Genomic DNA, 18,343 nt, shown 5'->3' on the forward strand with positions numbered 1-18,343 from the left:
GTTAGTATCCATGTCAGTTTCACTGCAGGAGACTCCAGCTTAGGTGCAGGGAAGATGTTGGGGTAATTTTATCTCTTAAAAGCTAAAGGTGATCCTCCTGAGTTTAGGAAGCCAGTAGAGGTTATTCTTTTCCCACAATGGCCAAAGAGAATTCACTTGATATGTGAGTTTCTTGCTGCAAAATAACCACTGGCAAATTTTCCAGTCTCATTTGTGTTGTTTCAGTTGACACCTATGGCACCAGAGTTGCAGATGGTACCCATCTCCAGCTGTCAGTGATGAGAGAGCTTTTTTTTCCACATTAGTTGAGACACCGGTGTGAGGAACTAGGCGAGGGATGAAGATCAAAGACAGAGAGCATGTTCTTAGGCTGCACTTTTGTCCACAAGTACCTGATAGTTAACAGTTGTGGTAGGAGGGATTTGAGCATCTACCTTCAGTGTAATAATCCATTTTATGCAAACAGTCATAATTTGGGAAGAGGAGATCCTTGTTTCCCTTACTAGGTAGTAATCATTTCCTACTCAAAGCCTGTCAATACCAATCAAATTGTTCTGCATGTGAATCATTTCCTACTCAAAGCCCGTCAATACCAATCAAATTGTTCTGCATGTGAATTAATTTGGAAAGAAAATCCCTACAATTTGGAGCCATAAAGAAATGTAACAGGATGGTATTCACAAATATAGAAAAAAAATTTAAATTTCCAGGAAAGAACTTCATCTAAAAAAAACATATTTCATGGAAGCATGTGAGGGCTATATTAAAAACTATACATTCTAGTTAGAGGCCTGACACTATCTGACTTCAAGACTTACTAAAAAGCTACAATAATTTAGTCAGCATGATATTGGTGAAAGAATAGACAAATAGATCAATAAAACAGCAAGAGAGCCCATAAATAGACTCACACAAATATACTCAATTAATTTTTGACAAAGGAGCAAAGGCAATTCAATGGAAAAAAGATAGTCTTTTAAACAAATAGTGCTGGAGCCGGACATCTGTGTGTAAAAAAAAAAGTGAATCTAGACACGGACCTTGCACCTTTCATAAAAATTAGCTCAAATGGGTCATATACCTAAATATAAAATACAAAACTATAATACTTTTAGAAGACACCATAGGAGAAAATCTATATAACCTTGGGTTCAGTGATGAATTTTTAAATGAAAAATTCAAACAAAAACTGATGAGTTGGACTGCATTAAGATTTTAAATTTCTGCTCTGCTGATGAATGGATAAAGAAGATGTGGTATATTTATGTATATGTATATATATATGTGTACACACACACACACACACACACACACACAAACACAATGGAATATTACTCAGCCATAAAAAAGAAGGAAATGTTGCCATTTGCAACAACAAAGTCTGACAGAGAAAGACAACTACTGTATGATATCACTTATATGTAGAATCTAAAAAATACAACAAACTAATGAATATAGCAAAAAGGAAAAAGACTCACAGATATAGAGAACAAATTAGTGGTTAACAATAAAGAAAGGGAGAGGGGAGGGGTAATATAGGGGCAGGGGATTAAGAGGTACGAACTATTGGGCTGGCCAAAAAATTCATTCAATTTTAAGTAGAACTAAAAGACACATTTTTAATTTTCACCAAAAATTTTATTGAACAATGTGTTCACTAACAAAACAAACTTTTTGGCCAACCCAATATTATGTATAAAATAAGCCTACAAGGATATATTTTACAACACAGGGAATATAGCCAATATTTTATAATATAATAACTATAAATGGAATATAACCTTTAAAAATTGTGAATCCCTATACTGTATACCTGTGACTTATATAATATTGTATATCAACTATACTTCAATAAAAAAAGAAAAAAATTAAAAGAGAAAAAAACCAACTTCATCTCTGCAAAACACATGACTAAAATAATGAAAAAACAAGCCACAGACCAGGAAAAAGGAGTTTCAAAACACATATCTGGGGCTTCCCTGGTGGCGCAGTGGCTGAGAGTCCACCTGCTGATGCAGGGGACACGGGTTCGTGCCCCTGTCTGGGAAGATCCCACATGCCGCGAAGCGGCTGGGCCTGTGAGCCATGGCCGCTGAGCCTGCCCGTCCGGAGCCTGTGCTCCACAACGGGAGAGGCCACAGCAGTGAGAGGCCCGCATACAACTAAAAAAAAAACAAAAACAAAAAAACAAAAAAACCCACATATCTGATAAAGAACTTATAGCCAAAATATATAAATAACTCTTAAAACTCAACAATAAGAAAACAACCCATTTTTTAAATGGGCAATATCTGAACAGACTCCTCAATAAAGAAAATACACAGATGGCAGATAAGCATATGAAAAGATGCTCAACATCATATGTCATTAGGCCATGCAAATTTAATAACAGTAAGGTGCCACTGCACACCTATTAGAATTGCTAAAATCCAAAAACTGACAAGAGCGAATAACAGTGAGGATGTGGAGCAACAAGAACTCCCATTCCTTTTTGGTGGGAATGCAAAATGGTACACTTTGGAAGACGGTTTGACAGATTATTACAAAGCTAAACATGGTCATCACCTATGATCCAGAACCCTTGGCATTTACCCAGAGGAGCTGAAAACTATGTCCACACAAATCTGCACATACATATTTATGGCAGCTTTATCCATAATCAGACAGAGTTGGAAACAACAGAGGTGCTCTCTAATAGATAAACTGTACTACATGCCTACAATGGAATATTATTCTGTGATGAAAGAAATGAGTTATCGAGCCACAAAAAGACAAGGAGGAACCTTAAATACTTATTACCAAGTGAATAAAGCCAGTCTGAAAAGACTACAAGCTATCTGATTCCAACTATGTGATGTTTCGGAAAAGGCAGACCCATATGGAGACTAAAATGATCAGTGTCTGTCAGAGGTCTGAGAGGAGGCGGGAAGGAATGAAAAAGTGGAAAACAAGGGATTTATGAATGAATGAATGAATACAGAATGAAACTATTCTGTATGATCCTGTAATGGTGGATACATGACATTAGGCATTTGTCAAAACCCATAAAACTGTATGGCACACCAATAAAGATGTTAAAAAAAAAAAAAAAAAAACTGTATGGCACAAAGAGTGAAGGACATTTCGTTAATAACAGTTTGTCCCCATTGGTTCATATGTGCCACAGTAACTCAAGATGGAGGGGAACTGTAAGCGGGAGAGAGATGGAGTATGTGAGAACTCTCCGTACTTTCTGCTAAATATTCTGTAAACCTAAAACTGCTCTAAAAATTAGTCTATTAATTTAAAAAAAAACAAACTATACCTTCCCATGCACTTCCTACTCATCATAATTTCCCAAGTGAAAGCAGGTTCCAATGAAATATTGAGAGCATGAGGGGCAATGTGAAGTCTTTCTGGACGGGATGGTTCTTTCCTCAATTGCACATGTGTGCCACATTGCTGAGTATTCACGTGATATTCACGTGATGGTCTTGCCTCTCCATTTGGAAGGCATGTTCTTTAAGGTGGTCGGTTAAGTGCCTTGCATGTAGTGGATTTTTTTTTCATTAACCATCTTATTTTATTTTTTTTTGTCGTGAAGCAGGGCATGCAGGATCTTTAGTCCCCTGACCAGGGATCGAAGCCGCACCCCCTGCGGTGGAAGCGCGGAGTCTTAACCACTGGACAACCAGGGAAGTCCCTGTAGTGGATTCTTATAGCTACTGGCTAAATCAACCTCATTCTGTACCCACTCTTCCAATTACTTTTGGTATTTCAAACCCAAGGATGATAAATTGTCAAATACGCTGCCACCAGCATGAAAAGAATTAAGATGTCAAATTATACTATTGGCCCTCAACTTCACATGAGTTTTCTACTGGCAAAACGCTTTTACACAGCCTTCTTCAGACAAATTGTACAGCCAGATTAAAGGATGGCCTGTTAATGATTTAGGAATAATGTTCTATGTTATGAAGTAACAGAAGAAAAGAAACTGGTCAATGTGACAAAAAATTGAAGGCGACCCACCGGCTGATCTCAGATTGATGTGCCTTGATTTTGTGCCAGCCGAGTCTCATCACGCGACTGTGTAGACGTCATTAAACTCCTTGGGCTTCTATCCATAAAGAAAATAAATCTTGACCTATGGCTCATTTAACTAATTATAATTTTTATTTTGAAGAAAAAGAGAAAATAATGAGTTTACTTGGTCTGGCAGGCTGAATAATGCTCCCTTTCTCCCCAGATGTCCGCACCCGAATCCCTGTGACCTGTGAATATGTTACCTTATAGGGCAAAAGGGACCCTGCGGATGTGATTAAGTTAAAACTCTTGAGAGGAAAGATTATCCTGGGTCATCAGGATGGGCCCGATGTGATTACAGTGTCCTCGTAAGAGGGAAGCAGGGGGGTCAGGGTCAGAGAGAAGGTGATGTGGCGACAGAAGCAGTGCGGGAGAAGGAGAGAAGATGCTAGGTACGCTGCTAGCTTTGAAGATGGAAGAAGAGGCCAGGAGCCCAGGAATGTAGCAGCCTCAGGGAGCTAGCAAAGGCAAAGAAATTGATCCTCCCCTAGAGCCTCCAAGGAAACCAACCCTGCTGTTACTTTGACTTTGGACCCATGAGACTGATTTTGGATGTCTGACTTCCAGAACTGTAAGATAATAAATTTAGGCCATTATGTTTGTGGTAATTTATTACAACAGCAATAGGAAACATACATTCAGGGAAAGAGAATCCACTTAGTAGTAGTTTTCATTCTGGAACAAACTGATTTGAAATTAAGAAAACAAACAACAGAAATGCAAATCAAAACTACAATAAAATATCACCTCACAATAGTCAGAATGGCCATCATGGAAAAATCTACAAACAATAAATGCTGGAGAGGGTGTGGAGAAAAGAGAACCCTCTTGCACTGTTGGTGGGAATGTAAATTGATAGAGCCACTTATGGAGAACAGTATGGAGGTTCCCTAAAAAACTAAAAATAGAGCTACCATATGATCCAGCAATCCCACTCCTGGGCATATATCCAGAGAAAAACTTGGTTCGAAAGTATACATGTACCCCAATGCTCAATTCAGCACTGTTTACAATAGCCAAGACATGAAACAACCTAAATGTCCATCACCAGATGAATGTATAAAGATGTGGTATATATATATATATATATATATATATACACACACACACACACATACACACACACAATGGAATATTACTCAGCCATTAAAAAGAATGAAATAATGCCATTTGCAGCAACATGGATGGACCTAAAGATTATTATACTAAGTGAACTAAGTCAGACAAAGACAAATATCATACGATATTGCTTATATGTGGAATCTAAAAAAATGATACAAATGAACTTATTCACAAAACAGAAACAGACTCACAGACTTAGAGTATGAACTTATGGTTACCAGGGGGGAAGGGTGGTGGGGAGGGATAGACTGGGAGACTGGGATTGACATGTACAAACAAACAAACAAACAAACAACAATAACAATTGTGTATGAATTGTGTATGAAAATATGTCCAGTCGATCCAGGGGCTCCAGGAAAATTGAAAGTCTACTTGGGGAGGACTAGCGGTTATCCAGGAGTCTTGGGAAACAACACACATCTAACCAAAAGGAGTGGATTTTTAATGGTTGGACTTAGATTAAAATTAAGAAAAATGCAAATATTCATGACAGTGTGTAAATCAGAATTTTCAAAGGAAAATGCTAATTAGTGGATGAGTTAAATGAGACACTTCCCATGCACTGGAGGCCAGGAGACTATATTTGGCAATTGTGCCCTTTACACTGGGGTCAAATCTCCATCTTGTTTCTGTCTGGAGAGGCTGGACATATCCAGTGTGTTGGCTCACTCCGTAAAGGAGCGCTCTCCCTTGAGAAGCATCAGCTTCACTGGAGATCAGGGAAATGTCCACAACCTTAAGCAAAACAGGTAGAAGAAAGGAGAGTAGTAGCAAGTCAGAGTTCAGGTCTGGAAGGAAACTGTGTTGGGAGAATTTAATCAGATGTGTAATAGGAGCAAAACTGGAAACTCATAGGAGGAAGGGTTGCATCTGACTCAGAAAAGGAACCAAAGGATCCAAGTCAGAGCCAGTCTGGGTGAACCCCACACACTCAGTCCGTCAGGGGCCCTTACATCAGGTGGCTGCTACTTCCAGACACCAGCAGACTTGGAACTAATATTCTCAGTCCCACTTTGCTTCACGTGTTATGTGTGACCACAGCCTGAAAAACACAGGTAAAGAGGTGAACATTTTTTGTGGAGAGGGGAGCTGGGAGAAGGCTGGATAGAAAGGCAGAATTCATTTTCAAAGAGTGAAAATACAAAGGGGAGATGCCTCTGAACATGAAGAATTTAATTGGCTGGTATTGATCCTCACAAAGTAAAGTCAAAATCATGATAATTAATAAGATATATATTATGTATTTAGTCATCAGAAAATTCTTTTTATGACTGAAAGTAAAAAGCACAGGTTTGGGTCAATTATTTTTCCAAATACAATTTAGCACACTTCATAGTAAGCTAGAAAATGAACTTGTGAAAGGTAAAGTTTATCAGAATCTTTGGAGGAATAAGGCATTTTGGGAAATAGGGAAATGAAGGTGTGAAAAGGGAAGTGACTTACTGAGAATTAAGACAGTATAATTATTTTATTTACTTCCGTTACTGATTATTTTTGTAATGAGTGGAATTACCATTCAAAGTGCCTCCTCACTGATATTTTAATTTTGCTCCAACATAATTTTAATTATCTTCTAGGAGGAGGAACTAAGCAAGAGTTTACAATGATAAACTAGATCTAAGAAAAGTATCTTTATATTTTATACAATTGTCAAAAGCTTCTTTCTCATTAAAAACATTACACCATGGTGAAAGTGAACTTCATCTTATTGCCAAGTAAGTAAGTCAACTGTAATCATAAAAATATTGTGTATGTAAAACATTATGGTTCAGTTTATCTGGAATATGCATGATGAGTCAAACAAGAGTTGTTTTTTCATTCTGGGCTTTGCCTTCCTCCCCATCTTTCCCATCCCAGTAAAGAGCACCTCTACCCACCTCTCTGCCCAAACCCTGAAGTCCTGTTTGGGTCCAGCTTTAGCTTCCACATTCAATCAGCAGGATTGTTGGTTCTACCTCAAAAACAGATCCTCAATCCATCTCATTTTCAATCTTTACTTTCATCATCCTTGTTCAGAAGTTACCATGATCTCTTAAGGAGATTACAGGCACACCTTGGAGATATTTCAGGTTTGGTTCTAGACTACTGCAATAAGCAAGTTCACATTAATTTTTTAGTTTCCCAGTGCATATAAAAATTGTGTTTACACGATAATGTAGTCTATAAGTGTGCAATAGTATTATGTCTGAAAAACCCAATGTACATACCTTCATTAAAAAATACTTCATTGCTAAAAATGCTAACTATCTTCTGACAACTCAGGGTTGCCACAAAACTTCAATCTGTAAAAACTGCAATATCTCTGAAGTGCAATAAAATGAGGTATGCCCATGCTGCAAAACCCTTTAAACCAGGCTCCTGTCTCTCAGTCACCACTGTGTTGCTAAAGTAGCAATTTATTTAAAACTTTTCAATCAAATTGTCCCTCCTCTGATTAAAAGTCTCCACTGGCTTTCCACTGATTATGTTTAAAGTGCAAGCCAAACTTATCAAGGTCTACAAAGATGCTGAACTATTTCTAACGTATCATATTTTTAAAATTAGATTTATTGAAGTACAATTTACATACAATAAAATTTACCAGTTTTAAGGGTCCAGTTCAGTGAGTTTTGACAAATATACACAGTCATGTAGTGACCACCACACTCATTATGTAGAACAATACCATCACCCTCAAAATTCCCTCCTGGTATTTTACAGTTAATCTCCTCCCCCAATCCCCTGGCAATTTTTTTTTTTTTTTTCTGTAAAGGGCTAGATAGTAAATATTTTAGGCTTTGAACCCCATACTTTCCATCACAACTACTTAAAGACAGCCATAACACATGAATGACACATAAATGAGCATAGCTCTGTTTCAACAAAATTTTATTTACAAAAGTAGGCACCAGGCATAGTTGGTCCATGAGTCAATAGTTTTCCAACCATTGATTTGTAATCTTCATGGAATTATTGGAAATTTTGTCCATTATTTGGTCAAATATTTTTCCCTCTCCCCTTCCTCTCCCACTGGGATTTCAATTACACATATGTTAGACCTCTTAATATTGTCCCACAAGTTGTTGATGCTATATTTTTTTGTTGTTCTTTTGATTTTAGTTTCTCTGTGTTTCTTTTTGGATAGTTTCTATTGCTGTCTTCAAGTTGGTGTCTAATCTGCTTTAATCTCATTCAGTATGTTCTTTATTTCAAACGTTGTATTTTTCATCTCTAAAAGTTTCATTGGAATCTTTTTTACATCTTCCACTTCTCTTTTACAATCTTGTTTTTCTCTCACTGTTGAATATGTGGGGTGCATTTATTATAGCTGTTTTAAAGTCCTTGTCTCCTAGTTACATCATCTCTGCATTGTGGGTCTGTTTCTTTTATTTTTCTACTACTTATAGATCATATTCCACTCCTTGCATGTCTCACAATCTTTTTATTGGATGTCAGATGCTGTGAATTTTATTTGTTGACTGCAGGATTTTGTTGTATTCCTTTAAATACTGGTTCACAGTTAAGACACTTGGGCTGGGCTTCCCCGGTGGTGCAGTGGTTGAGAGTCTGCCTGCCGATGCAGGGGACACGGGTTCGTGCCCCAGTCCGGGAAGATCCCACATGCCGCGGAGCGGCTGGGCCCGTGAGCCATGGCCGCGGAGCCTGCGCGTCCAGAGCCTGTGCTCCGCAACGGGAGAGGCCACAACAGTGAGAGGCCCGCGTACCGATACTTGGATTCTTTTGAGGTTTGCTGTTGATGTTTTTTGGTGTAGGTCTTTGTCTACAGCTAATTTTGCTTCACTATTACATTGATATCCTTCTGAGGATTCTACGCAGTGCCCTGTGTTTTGTGAGACTTTTCCACTTGGCTGATGGGGGCACAGATTATTCCCAGTCCTGCATGGGCTTCAGGACTGTTCTGCCTTGTCCTTTATGGTGGATCTTTCCTTGGCCGTGGGTATTTCTTCTCATGAATGCTCAGCTCAATACTCAGCCAAAGACTTGAGGGGACATGTCTGCCGGTGTCCAGGGCTCTCTCTTGGTGCAGTTGTCTCCTCTTTGGTCTACAACCCACAAATTGTAGCCAGTCTTTTACCTCCCTAAACTCTGATCTTGGATTCTTCAACTTAGAAAAGCTGCTAGGCTGAGTGGGTTGATCCCTCCCCACATGCCAGCCTGGAAACTGTCTCCCCATAAGAACCTAGTGCAATTGTAGGGATTACCTTGGTTTTTTTCCCCTCTCAGCGATCACAGCTCTGAATTCAGGGCTAGAGTGTAAATCTCATCACTGTTACTCCATCATGGCTAAAACTGGAAGTCCCCTTGCCTTGCCTATGTTTTTTATATTATCTTCTACTTCTCTCCCGGATTTCACACTGTGCTTCAGTTATTTGCTCTCCTCTTGTCTCTTGAATCCGTAAAGCTTCTTCTCTCTGATCCTTTTTATTTGTCACACACTCCACCTAAAATACTTTTTTTCTCAGATTGTTGTTCATCTCTCTCTGTATTTAGGTCTTAGCTCAAATGCTATTTCTTTGGAGAGAAATTTTCTAACCACTGATATAATTCAAATGTAACTCCCTACTATTCCTGTCACTCTATTGTTTTTCCACTGCATATATGGTTCTGGAAACATTGTTTAGGTATTTGTTTACTAGTTTATTATCTGTTTCTCCCATCAAATGTAAGCTCCATAATGGAGAACACTTTGCTTCCCTATTTCAATGCCATATCCCAGTTCCTAGACCAATACCTGCCACACAATATGTGCTCAATAAATATTAATTAACTTAGGGCTTCCCTGGTGGCGCAATGGTTGAGAGTCCGCCTGCTGATGCAGGGGTCGCGGGTTCATGCCCCGGTCCAGGAGGATCCCACATGCCGTGGAGCAGCTGGGCCCATGAGCCATGGCCACTGAGCCTGCACGTACGGAGCCTGTGCTCTGCAACGGGAGAGGCCACAACAGTGAGAGGCCCGTGTACCGCAAAAAAAAAAAAATTAATTAACTTAATACATAAGGAGAAGTATGGGAAGACGTCTCAATATTCTATGCTTTCTATGCTTACAGTAACTGATGCTTCTAATTATTTTTTAAATACTATAAAGCCCTAAAGTTAATAAATACAATGACTTAATAAATAATGATATTCCAAGAAAACTTGGGAGGTTCTGTATGGGTGAAAGATCTGTCAAGGATGCTTTGGGTAGGAGGTTGGTAGATGAACTCTATATTCTGTTTTCTGCTTTTTGTGAAGGTTACCAATGGTCTGCATGTTGCTACATCCTGTGTTTTATCCTCAATTCTCCTCACACATGAATAACCAGCTGTTTTAAACATTGTTGATTACTTCCCTTTTTCTAGAATTTTTGTATTGAATTATATTTGCTGTACAATATTATATATGTTACAGGTGTACAATATAGTGATTCACAATTTTAAAGGTTATACTCCATTTATAGTTATTATAAAATATTGGTTATATTCCTCATGTTGTGCAATATATCCTTGTAGCTTATTTTATAACTAATAGTTTGTACCTCTTAATCCTCTACCCCTATAAAGCCCTTTCACCCTTCCTTCTCTCCACTAGTAACCACTAGTTTGTTCTCTACATAGTGTCTGCTTCTTTTTTCTTATACTCACTAGTTTATTTTTTAGCTTCCACATATAAGTGATATCATACAGTATTTATGTTTCTCTGTCTGACTTGTTTCACGTAGCATAATACCCTCCAAGTCCATCCATTTTGTTGCAAATGGCAAAATTTCCTTCTTTTTTATGGCTGAGTAGTATTCTTTTGTATATATACCACATGATTTCTTCCTTTATAAACATGTTCTTTACTTGGCTTCTATGATGCAATGCCATATTCTTTTGGCTTTTCTCCTTCCCTGGCCACTTGCTTACACTCTCATTTCCTAGACCCTCTTCCCAACCTCTTAATGGTGAGATGACTCAGAGCTCAAATCCTTAAACCTCTTCTCTCTTTACTCTCAACTCTGGTATCAGTCCAGGTCCAATCAGGTGACAGATACCATACAGTAATTTAAACAGCGGAAGTTTAAAATAAGGAATTATTAAGCTATTTGGGGAAAGTCGTGAAGATTGCAAGGGAATCCTAACGGGGACCTTCGGGCTGAGGAAGAGTGCTAGAAGGACAATCGAGGAAGGTGCAGGTGCAGTCCACTGGAAGGAGAAGAATCTCCTGACTTACCATCACCCAGCAAGCAGGAACAACCTTCTGGGATGCAGGCAAGCCAAGGCTGATAGCAGGTGTGTGGAGGGAGTTGTGCAGCTGCAGGTACAAGGACTTTCGGAATTGACGGTGTCCATGCTGGAAAGGCAATGAGGAACAAACCCCGGGATGTAGGTGGGCAGAGGATTCAGTGGGTTAATAGAGGGAATTGGCTGTACAGAGGGGTTGGTTGTGCAGAGAGGGCTGGTTGTGAAGAGGGGGCTGGCTATACAGAGGTGTGGGTTGTACACAGGGGTTGGATGTACAGAGGGGTTGGTTGTACAGAGGGTCCTGGCTGTACAGAGGGTTTGGTTGTACAGAGGGGCTGGTTGTGCAGAGGGGTCGGTTGTACACAGGGGTTTGTTGTACAGAGGGTGCTGGCTGTACAGAGGGGTTTGTTGTACACAGTGGCTGGTTGTACAGAGGGTGCTGTTTGTACAGAGGGAATTGGGTGTGCAGAGGGGCTTGGCGCCCCACCGCAGGCACTGCTGGAACCAGGGGCTAGAAAGCCGTAGTGAACTTCTGTGCATGGCTTGGCCCAGATGGCTAGAATGCTGTGTGGCATGAAAGTCAAATGGCTGGTTTATTAAGGCCTCTTGGCATGCTTGGAGGGTGGGGCCTGAGGAGAGGGTGAAGGAGCAGCGATCTTGGATGAAGTGCGTGTCTACACTGTCTGGGGTTCCCAGCCAAGCTGCTAAGCCTGAGTCAAGGGCTTAAGAAAGCACTGAGGGTGGTGGCCAAATGCTGGAGAGAGCTACACCCTGTGGGCGCCTAGCACCGGTAAAACAGTGCAAGCTGAGCAGTGGACCAAAGAAAAGGGCCCTCTCCTAGATCCTGGCGGGTGAACCACCAAACCCAGGGCAGAAAACTCTTTCCCTTGCAACCAGACCAAGGACAGAAAACTGTTTCCCCTGCAACCAGACCAAGGACAGAAAACTCTTTCCCCTGCAATGTCCCATCAATACCTTCTACTGATAGATTTTAACAACGTGTCAGCAGGCAAAGGAGAATCGTTTAAAGGGCGCAGTTCCATTTGCACAGATGAAGGGCGCATTTGGAGCCGAGAGGCGTCACATGGATAACTGACACATGTCCTTGGTATGTTCTTCCAGTCTCATGGCTTTAAATACCATCTACCTACTGACAACTTTGAAATTTATTATTTCCACCCCACAGCCCTGCCCTAAACTGCAGATGTATATCTAACTGCTTACTCGATGTATACACTTGGTTGTCTGCTAGACACTGAAACTTAACAGGCTCTAAACTGAACTCAACTCACCCCTCCCTGAAAATAAAACGATCAGTTTTGTTGTGAACCTAAAACTGCTCTAAAAAATAAAGGTTATTAATAAAAAATAATGTCAAAAATCTAAAAAAATGAAAAAAGAAAACTACCCTATTCACCTTCTCCCCCTATTAGGTAATGGCAAATCTATCTTTTCAGTTTCTCAGACCAAATGCCTTGGTGTCATCTCTTTCACTGCCCACATCCTATCAATCACATCCTGCTTGTAAAATATATGTATCCACTTCCACCACCCTGGTCCAAGCTCTCATCATCTCCCAACTTGGGATATTGCAGTAGCCATAGAACATAGCCGCCAGGGTGGTCTTTCCAAAGGATGAGTTAGAGGGTGTCATTCCTCTGTTTAACCCGCACAATGGTTCTCCAGTCCACTTGGAGTAAAAGCCAGTCTCCTCCAAGGCCCGCTGAGTCCTCCACCATCCGGCCCCTCTTACCTCCCACTTCTCTCTCTCCCTCCCCGACTCTGCACTAGCAATGTCAGCTCCGTCTCTGTTGCTTTAACACTTTAATCAGGTCTTTGAACTGCCTTATTTCTCTGCCTGGGACATTCTTCCTGGATACTGGCACGGTTTGCTTGCTCCTTCACTTCTTCCAAATCCTACCAGCTCAAATGCGACCTTCTGAATATGACAGACTTGCGCTGATCATCCTATTCAGAATTAGGACCTAACCACCTCCCGCCGTGCCACTCCTCGTGCCCTTGAGCTGCTTTTATTTTTCCCTCACAGTTCTTATCACATTTTGCATATTATATAATTTATTATAAGTTGGCAATTCTCCTCAGTGTACTCTTCCTGAGGGCAAGGTTTTTTGTCTATTTTGTTCACTGCTGAGTCGCCGGTGCCTAAATAAAACTACAGGGCACAGAGAAGATATATACCTAAATAGGTGTGAAGATACATATTAAGTATGGTTAACTATTTAAAGACTCATAATATAAACAAATGAATTCTATGCAAAACTATATTAGTTAATATAATTTAACTATATTTCATTACATTCATACTCTTTAAATGTAGTAGGTTACATTTGATACACAAACTAGGTAACTGATTGGGAATGTTCATTTAACAGCAACACCCAAATTCCACCTGTGGATCAGTGGGAGTTTCCATCGCTAATATTGGCAACTTCCGAAAATATGCATACCTTATAAATTGTCTGCACATAGTCTGTCTTGAGTGAATGCAGTAATGGGATTTGATATTGTCACCCAATCCTCCACGGTCCCCTTTTAACTTCTTCACTCCTTTTTCAAGACAGTTTGTTTCATTTTTAGTAAATCTGGACTGACAAAGAACTAGAAGTCAATGTAGAGGCAATTTTACATTATGCAATTACACGCCATTATTCTGGAGCTTAGATTTCCCCTACACTTCAGAATCCAAACCCAAGTTGCCCTGCAAACTCTCACAAAGCCAGGCCCTGTATTCTTCCCCTCCTTGTGTCTTAGTCTCATTTACTTCTGAATAGCAATTTCAACACTGCAGTTATTTTGCTTCCATCTCTAGCACAGGAGAAGCAATGAGGCTGTTAGAGGCAAGCATACTGAACAAGAAGGCAACTTGCAGCCAGACTCGTCCAGACTTGGCGGGAGGCCCCAGACAAGCCCCAGACAAAAGGAACAAAACTTTACTATAGTTGATGCCCAGAATCATGAGAGATCAGATTATATATCCACTCACCTCTTCTCAAAAAAGGTGCATAAATGTGTTAACACAGTTGCAGAAAGCTGACACCAGAAATTACAAAAGGAATATAAATCATGTAAATCTTTGGCTGTGCTAGATCCATGCATTTCTGTATATATGCAGACTTTTGTTTTTGCTTTTCTAGTATGTACATTTTTTACCAAAGGAAATTATTTACATCACAATATCTGATAATACATACACACTTAACCATGTGAAGTTAACTTCATATAAATAGAACTTTAATATTTATTAGTCAACGAATTAGGTTCCTAGAGTTCCTTCTATGCAGGCTTATATGTATGCATACATTTTTTGCCTAACAGAATTTTACTGATATTTAATAATACACTGTTTCTTAGCAAAGGTAATAAAGTAAAATGGGTCTAAACTCACTTTATTACTATGTGGTTTGACATTTAATAAATTATATATCTAGTAATTTATAACAGAAATTACCATCTACCCATCAGATACCTAATTTTAAGATCTAATGTCACTCTTCATGCACACACAAATGTGCATACCCAAACCCATGGGCGCACACACACACACACACACACACACAGCTGACCTTTGAACAACACAGGTTTAAGCTGCACAGGTCCACTTAAACACAGAATTTTCTTCAATAAATATGTACTACAGTACATGATCCATAGTTGGTTGAATCTTCTGATGCAGAACTGCAGATACAAGGGGTCAACTAAAGTTATACACTGATTTTTGACTGGGGGTGGGGTGGGGTAGGAGAGGGTATCAGCACCCCAAACCCCTCATTGTTCAAGGGTCTACTGTACATACATATATATATACATGTGCAAAAACATTTGTACAAGACTGGCTTTCATAATAAGAAACTACGGTATTGCACAGGGAACGCTACTCAATACTCTAATGGCCTATATGGGAAAAGAATCTAAAAAAAAAAGTGGATATATGCGTACATATAACTGATTCACTTTGCTGTACACCTGAAACACAACATTGTAAACCAACTATACTCCAACTAAAAAAGAAACTGGATTTCAATAATTTGATTGTATTGTACATAACTGTTTTAGCAACTCACTTTTTGGTCTTATTGATTGCAAAGTAGGAAATATGGGACTTTAAAGGAAGGATTGTAGGAAGTTCATAATAGATAATTAAGCCTTTTATTTCAAGATACACTAGTTCAAAGGCAAGGGGAGAACAGTATGAACTGGCTTAGTATATAAATCAGTTTCTAGGTAATGGGCTCAGTTGATTAGAGCATGATGTAATGAGGCTAATACAGCAGCCTGGGTTCATAAGCAGGGCTATTAACTATACAGAACAGGGAGGACCCTACCCATTGTCTCATAAGTGAATGCTGTTATTAAGGGGTGGAATAAAGGTAGCATTTGAAAACTAAGTGACAGGTATCGCGCTAAGAGCTATTACAGTGAAAGCATGCCAGCAGCTGCTCCTTGGATAAATTCTAGTTCCAAATTTTCTAAGTAAAGCTACAGAGGGAAAAATCTCCCTCAGGAGCAGTAATGCCATTTGTCACCTAGTTCTACCACTGGATTCCTGGTTGTGGCCAACGGAGAAGTAAACATTAGAAAGATAAGTAAACATTAATATGCCGTGTATCCATACTTGGGTCGAAGCAGCAATGACTGTGGCCTTAAGGGAGTCACCTCCTTTCAGATTAAGTGGATGATCCTCAAACCAGACTAACGCTCCCTGCAAATACTTTGCACCATTTGGATTACACTGATAATGGCCAAATCTATGGTTTACACTTGTTCATGATAAGGCTGGCAACACAAACATACCGATTTTTTTTGTCACCCAGATCTCATTAACTTGATTCATAACCAATGGTTCTTTATGGAAGAAAAAAACCAATCAGTTCAGTGGGCACTGACTTTTTTCTTAGGATCACTCTTTTACGTTGCTATCTAAACTCATACTAATGGGATGGAGGTCACTGGACTTTGAACACTTGGTTTCTAAATTTAATTTCTCCCAGTGGAAATGCCTAATTAAAATTCTAAGACCACAGGTTTCCCTTTGACTATGAGGACAATATTACTGATCCAGCCACCCCCACCCCCCGCATTTAGGAGGATCCACTACTGACAAAAGTGACTGGTTGTGATTAATACTGTGACCTGGGAACATGAGTAGCCTGAAATTAACTGGTCCACTTGGTAATCAAACCACCTGATTTGACCAACATGTTACCATAACCAGCTGAGGTTTAGTAAGTGCATGTAAGATGTGTAAGACCATCTCATAACTTGCACACCATATCAAATCAATGTTCTCTTCAATTAGGAAAACTGGGAACTTATATGCTTTATTATAACACATATAATCTAAAGCAATGGTTCAAGAATCACCTCAGACCTACTAGATCATAATCTACAAGAGGCACTATGTTTTTGTTTGGTTTTAAAGGTTCGTTAAGAAATTCTGGTGTACTTCTAGGTTTTACAACACCAAAGCACTTGTCACTCCTCTTCTGGAACAGCTTTTAAAAGCTACTGCAACCTTTCACTCCTTTGAGAATGGATTGCATTATTTTCTAATCAGCTCAAGTCAGGTAGGTGGATTAGATGCCTTACTACAAATTTGGATATTAATTTCGGTCAGAAGATAGTAACTTTGCTTTTCTTAGGAGTACTGCAAAACACCTCTGCAGCCAAACCTGAGGGGGAATTTTTTTAAAGTGATACTATAAACATAGTACTGTGATAACATCTTATGGAAAAACCTGAACGAACTTTTTGGCCAATATGTGTAGACTTTCTTACTTAAGGGCATTCCCCTCCCATCCCACCCCCTTCATTCAGATGTAGAAGTTGCAACAGGCTTTTGACAGAGTCTATTTCATAGTTACATACACTGGTTGCCTATAGCTAAAGCTACACACTGGAACAAAATGCAGATTTCATCCTTCTCACTTGATTCTATGCCCTTTAGGTAAGTTTTGTCTCTTTCAAAAAATCAGTCTAGTGGTTATTTTTTTTTAATACAGAGGGTAGCATCATGTAGGAAATAAAAGATTCTACAGATATTGTTATCTGACATCAGTTCTATAAACTTACTATAAACAATAATTCACATATACCACATACAGTGATATGCACAGATAATATTGCCAGTTTTTCTCTTGTGCAGGTTCTACACAAGTTTCACAGTATCAAATTCTCCAAAGAACACTTTCTAAAAAAAAATCAACACAAACTTTCACCATAATACTCACCAAGAAAATCACCTTTCAGATGCAAATTCGGTTCATAGTTTTACCCATCATCTGCCAAAACAACTGGGGACACATTAACACTAGTTAGAAGCACAGGTTTTGGAATCACACAGACCTGTGCCCAAATTCCTGTACCCCATTAGCTCTAAGTGGGATCATGAATTTTTATATCACTAGTATGAGTGAGTTTTTTCCATGGGATGTTGTGAGTCAAGAGGGCTTTAAAATCAGCATTTAATACCATCTGGAACCCAGCAGTTGGTCTACACTTCCCACTTTTTACCTAGTTAAAAACCAAACATCAAGTGATTTCCATTTATAGAAGTAAAAAAATATAATTCTTACTCCATGAATATTGTCATACTCCTGATAATGCAGTACAAATTTTAATTTATGAAGTTTAATTTTTTTAAGACTTTCTTCCAAATCACTTCGTGATCGCTAAGCACATTCATCTGAGATTTACTGAGTGCCTACACCCACCACATGCCAGACACTGTGCTGAGGCATTTATTCAAGAATCACAACTGCAGAAAGAATTTTAAGACTTAGAATTTTCATTTTCCCACACTGCAAAAATTCCTAAAGTTTCGTGTATTATTTGAACTGTACTTTACCTGAATACTGAACTTTGACAATTTCACTGTGACTAAAATGTTCCTAAGATTACTTTGAGCTCCTCACACACAGAGTTATCTTGGCA

The sequence above is a fragment of the Kogia breviceps genome, chromosome 2 (genome assembly GCF_026419965.1).
Source record: "Kogia breviceps isolate mKogBre1 chromosome 2, mKogBre1 haplotype 1, whole genome shotgun sequence".
Taxonomy (NCBI): domain Eukaryota; kingdom Metazoa; phylum Chordata; class Mammalia; order Artiodactyla; family Physeteridae; genus Kogia; species Kogia breviceps.